The sequence below is a fragment of the Neovison vison genome, chromosome 7, assembly GCF_020171115.1.
Source record: "Neovison vison isolate M4711 chromosome 7, ASM_NN_V1, whole genome shotgun sequence".
Lineage (NCBI taxonomy): Eukaryota > Metazoa > Chordata > Mammalia > Carnivora > Mustelidae > Neogale > Neogale vison.
In genome coordinates, this window is record NC_058097.1 from 182,606,144 (window position 1) to 182,611,665 (window position 5,522).

Genomic DNA, 5,522 nt, shown 5'->3' on the forward strand with positions numbered 1-5,522 from the left:
CCTTAAATTTAAAAAAAGGCAATATCCTGAATTTTCTGTACTTACTAATTTCATGAGCTCTAGTAATAGCTCTAGTAACCTTTGCTCAGTCACATTTTCCAAAGGTTTTTTTAAGTCTTTAATTCACTCCATTCACTCCTCTAAAGCATATAGTTGTTTCTGTTTTCCTGATTGATTAAAGACTGATATTATATTTGCTATAAATGGTTTTAGAAAATATATTCTTAATAATGGGGATCTGAGATTAGTTTTATATTAAGGAGAACATGTGATACTAATAGTCACTACTATACAATGGATACAAAGTAATGACACACAGTTGTTTAGAATGGCATTGGCATACCTACTGAAGATGAAGTTTGGGAGACCAAGGTGCTGACATAACAGAATTTTAAGATAGAAATGAGACCAAATGACAGCTGACTGAATGGCTGCCTCTGACTTCTCTAAAGATATTGCAGGTATAAAATAATTTTAGAACTTAAAAATCTTGGCTCCATCCCCATTAGAGAATCAGCAAATTCCTCTAAAATAACTGTTTATCTTATAGAAAGTGTCAGTTATCTATAAGCCATAAGCAAATGGTTCTGTTGCTTAAGTTAAAACATAAGTTAAATTCATGACTTCATTAAGAATGATATGTAAAAGTGAGAGTGGAATTCAGTAGATTGTAATTGGGATATTTCAGTGAATGAAGATTAATGAAAATTCATGAGCTCATAAATACTTTGAGACATCCTTACTAGCTGGGCAGCTTTTCATTATGTCTTTGAGTTTAGAGACTATCATGTTTTTGTCAGAGGCAGAAACTTTTCAAGAGAATACTCTTTTTCATAAGATCCACAACCAAATCCAGACACATAACTAGGGTCAGATAACAGCAATCAGAATCCCTCATGCAGATAAGAAGAAATTCTGGATTAGGTGAATACAGAATGCACACTGAAAGAATGGAAAGATTGTGTGTGCGTATCTCTCTCTCTCTCTCTTTCTCTCTCTCTCTCTCTCACACACACACACACACACACACATAGAAAGGGAGAGAGAGAAAGCTGGAGAATGTATTTAGGGATTGACTGAATAAACTTTAAGGGTTTATATTAATGATAAGAGACATCACATTGAATTGGACCAAATTAATCAATATATGTACACTTATCAGATAGTCTGGATTCATTGTTAGCTTGAGCAGCCGTCAATGGCTTTAGTAATTTATCTGTGTGTTGACTATAAACCGGACTCAGTGGCAGCCTGTAATAAATTTTGCTCTGTCTAACCCATCAGATAACTTCTCACTTTCTTGCATTCCTGTTTTTTTTTAATTTTATAGATTCTACTCCTCTTGTAGGATTCTTCAATTATCATCACTTTTCTCCTTGTTTTTCTCTATTTCTTGAACATAAGAATCATAAATGCCTAAAGTCCTTGTCAGTTCTTTCAGTATCTGGACCATTTGTAGGGACTTTCTATTTTCCCTTCTGTTTTGATTTTTTGTTGATGTTGTTCATTTCCACTTTTGATCCGGATGCTTTTTGTTTTGTTCTATTTATATGTAATAATTCTTAAAGGAATTCCAGATATTGAGTGTGGACAGGATAGTCACTTCAGATGATTTAACTTCTCTAAAAAGAATTCATCTTACTGGCCACTAGCAAACTGTAGTAGTGGACAGTTCAAGAAGGAGCTATGCTAAGTCACATTAGGGTGTAGCTCTGGTTAGGCTCAGTTCACTCAGTTTGCCTCTGTGTTGCTCTGGCATTCTAGGGTTTCCAACCAAGTCTGATGTATTCATCAGGATTCTTCTTTCTAATCGATCCTAAATTCTAAATCAGCAAATTTCATTTACATTGAATAAGTATCCTAAACTGGAAATCTGTTACATCATTGAAACTACTCCAGATTTATTAAAAACAAAAATGAAACACAAACAAACAAACAAACAAACAAAACCTCTCCAGGTATCTCTGTCCTCATAATTCCCTGGGAATTTTCTTCAGGTTTTGCATACAGTTCTGGGAATTTTGTCCAAGCCCAGAACCAACAAGTGTCCTAAGGATAGAAGTTGTTGCAAACTGTTCACCTCTCTCAGATTCTGAGTTTCTGATATTCTTTCCATTCCATGTCTTAAGCCCTTTAGTTATCTCTGAAGCTTCCCACTGCTCTCAAGTGGATCACTGGTGTAATTTGTCCTACGTTCCCTGAGGATGCACTGGTCTAATACTTCCTAATAGAAAATAGAATTTGGAAATATTTATCTAATTTGAATATATCTGAAGGGAATTATAAGTGAATTAAAATAAATTAGTATCAAAAAATGAATATAGTGACCAATCATGTTTATGCTTCTTTTTGCGGAAGGAAAGTGAGTACATCTAATACAAGAGACAGTTACATAAGGTTTGATAAAAGCACAATACGGTTCTTGTATTGTTCAAGAGTTAATTACAGTTAGACCCAGTATGGATGATTGCAGGAGAGGGCACCTCTGCTTATTTTGCTCTCCATAATAATTTGCTCTTGTTTGTTGAACTTCCCTTTTTGTACTCATCAGAATCATAGGTGCTAGAAACTATACTACCCAGACTCTTCTGCCAACAGATTCAAATTTAGGTTATACTAAAAAGAGGTGCTCACAGAATAAGAGAAAAGTAGAAGAGAAGCAAATATGGTTATTTGCAGGATTATGCATTTCATATTTATCACACGTTATATTTTGATGGAAACATCGGGATGCCCTCTTGAAAATCACACAATTGTTTCCACGTGACCAGAGATCACTGTGTTGTAGTTTCTTGAATTTCTTATATTAATTTGCTAGGGCTGCCATAACAAAGTACCAGAGACAGGATGTCTGAAACAACAGAAATTTAATTTCCCATAGTTCTGAAGGCTGGGAGTCCAAGATCAAGGTTTTGGCAGGTTTGGTGTTTCCTAAGGCCTCTGTCCTTGATGTGCCCACCTTCTCGCTCTGTACTCACATGGTCTTTCTTCTGTGTATGCACATCCCTCTGTCTCTTTGTGCCTGTACTTTTTCTTCCTGTTAAGGACAATAGTGAAATCATATTAGAACCAACACTAAGCACCTAATTTCAAGCCCAGATTGATTTTAAATTCAAATACAAAAGGAAAATAAGTAATATTTTTAAAGAATTTTATAGGAAAAATTTTAACTCCTAAAGAATGGAAATAATTTAACAAGAGAAAGAAGGCACTGTTCATAGTGGGAAAGAGTAACAAATAAGACTGTATAAAGTAATCTTGTCCACTAGATACCTTTTATCTAATAAGGATGTTTTAGTTACATTTTGGAAATTAGTTCTATTCTTTTAGAAATGGAAGCTGATGCTTTTTTACAAGTAAAAAATATATATAAATATATATCTTGGAATTTCTACTACAAAATGATCTAATTTTGTGTGAAAGTGGATGATAGAGATGAAACGAGATTGTCCATGGAACAATAATTCTTGGGATAATGATAGACATAGGTTCATTATGCTCTTTTTGCAAATTTTCACCTAAGTGCTTAAAAATTTTCACAAGACAATACTTAAATCAACAAAGTAGGAAAAATCATTTGCTACACATGTAGTTGTCGATGAACTCATACCCTAACTTGGTAAAGAATCCCTATGAGCTAGTGTTGCGGGAGGAGGTAACAGAACAATTAGCGAAGAGACTTGAACCGATACTAGACAAAAAAAAAAAAGACATTCGGATTTCCAATAATTATAGGGAAGGGGATCAATATCAGTCATCATCGAAGTAGGACAGCTCAAAGGAAGTATAAATTTAAATTACAGTGATATACCACTGCACACCCACGAGAATGCTAAAATTAAAACAAACCAAAAAAAGGACTGATCATACAAAGTGCTGGCAAGGATGTGGCACAAACAGAACTCTTCGATATTAAAGGTTAAAGTATAAATTATTACCAATATGTCTTTGAGGGCTCAGTCAAGATTACCAAGCCCACAAACAAGAAAGGTGCCATAGACTGGATCACAGATCTTATTAGACAGAAAGCCAGAAAGCCAAACATATCTTCTGTGTAATTCTCCTCTCCCCTGTCGAGGAACTCTCCTTGTATCATCAAGAAATAGGGCTCATAATGGCCATTTAAAAATTACATACCTTCAAAATAATACCATTGAGAAAATTTTAAATGTTAGCAAATTCAAGAAATGTAATTATTTCAATTTAGCTTTTAACAACCCTGAAAAAAAAATGGAAAATGTGGAAGGATCTGAAGGTTTGACAAAATTTAACTTGACTGTAAATGTCCCCGGAGAGCTGAACAACAGGAAAGCCCACAGCACAGCCTCTTCTGAAGGAGCTCTTTGGCATGGGTAACCTGAGAGCTGACTTTGAATGAAACAGGCAGTTGGTGGTGCCAATCCTTCAACAGTTAAAGTGTGGGCTGATAAAGAAAGCGAGTTCAGAAGGGATTCAAGAATTGCAGAATTAGTCAGTAATTAGGCAGAAAAAACATATTGTCTCAAATGTGCCAAAGACAGAAACATGTGGCTCAGAGGAAACTTCAAAAATAGCATAAAAACAGACAAGAAAAGTTACCTAGGCTTTGCCAGACATTGGTACACAGATATAACTGCTATTCTATCATCTTTAGAGAACAAAGACCACCAGATGCTAGAAATACAAGAAACAGAACTCAATCATCAGAAGTCAGATGAAAGCAAAGAAGACCTAGCGATCTGGTATAACCTAAGTTTACTCCTGAATCTACACTGAAAACTCTTAGACAGATGGAAAAAATAATGGAAAGACCAAGAAAATTAAGTGCTGCAAAGAAGAAAGGAAACTACCTGAACTTTGAACAGAGAAGATGGAATAGCCCTGAGAATAAATGAACCCAAACTTGACTTCTTTGTGAAAGATGATAAAAGACGTAACCAGATCATCCTGGATCTTGCTGTCTATAGGGATAGGTAATTGATATCAATGTGCAGTCAACTTATAGGGGAATAATAGCCAAAGGAAAGTCATTTCAGCTTGTACTTCCTATAGAAGTCAAACCTTAAAGTAGCTGGGCTAGAAAATCTTAGACAAGAGGGTGTTTAGTGATTTACATGCCCAAAATAGAAGTAATTTCAGGTGGCAGAAAAGCACCCAGGTCTGTGAAAAATGCTTTGGACATCAGCAGAGAACAAACAAAAGAAGCAAACAAACAGAAACTAGAAGTAAATTCCAATACATAGTCACTATACAGCTAATGTAATTCAAAAGTAAAAATAAGCACCTGAAAGTGTTGCATCTGAACAAAATTTACACCAATTGAAAAAGATCCACAGCTGGCAGATAACCCTAGAATACCTCCATTGATTTGAAACATCAGACCGTGGCCCTGAGACTTAGTTGTACTCAATGCAAAGTGTGTATACATAACGGTTATGGAGTAAACACAGTTATTTATCAATATTACTACGCTAATGTTTTCACTTTGCTACTTTATGTCATACTACTTAAACTAGTTTAAAGTTAAAAGGAGTACCTAAATA

At 35.0% G+C, this 5,522-nt stretch overlaps 1 pseudogene; it reads left to right on the top strand.

Annotated features, from left to right (window-relative positions):
• Positions 1 to 4,524: 4,524 nt before the first annotated feature.
• LOC122913595 lies at positions 4,525 to 5,222 on the top strand (annotated as a pseudogene).
• Positions 5,223 to 5,522: the final 300 nt, after the last annotated feature.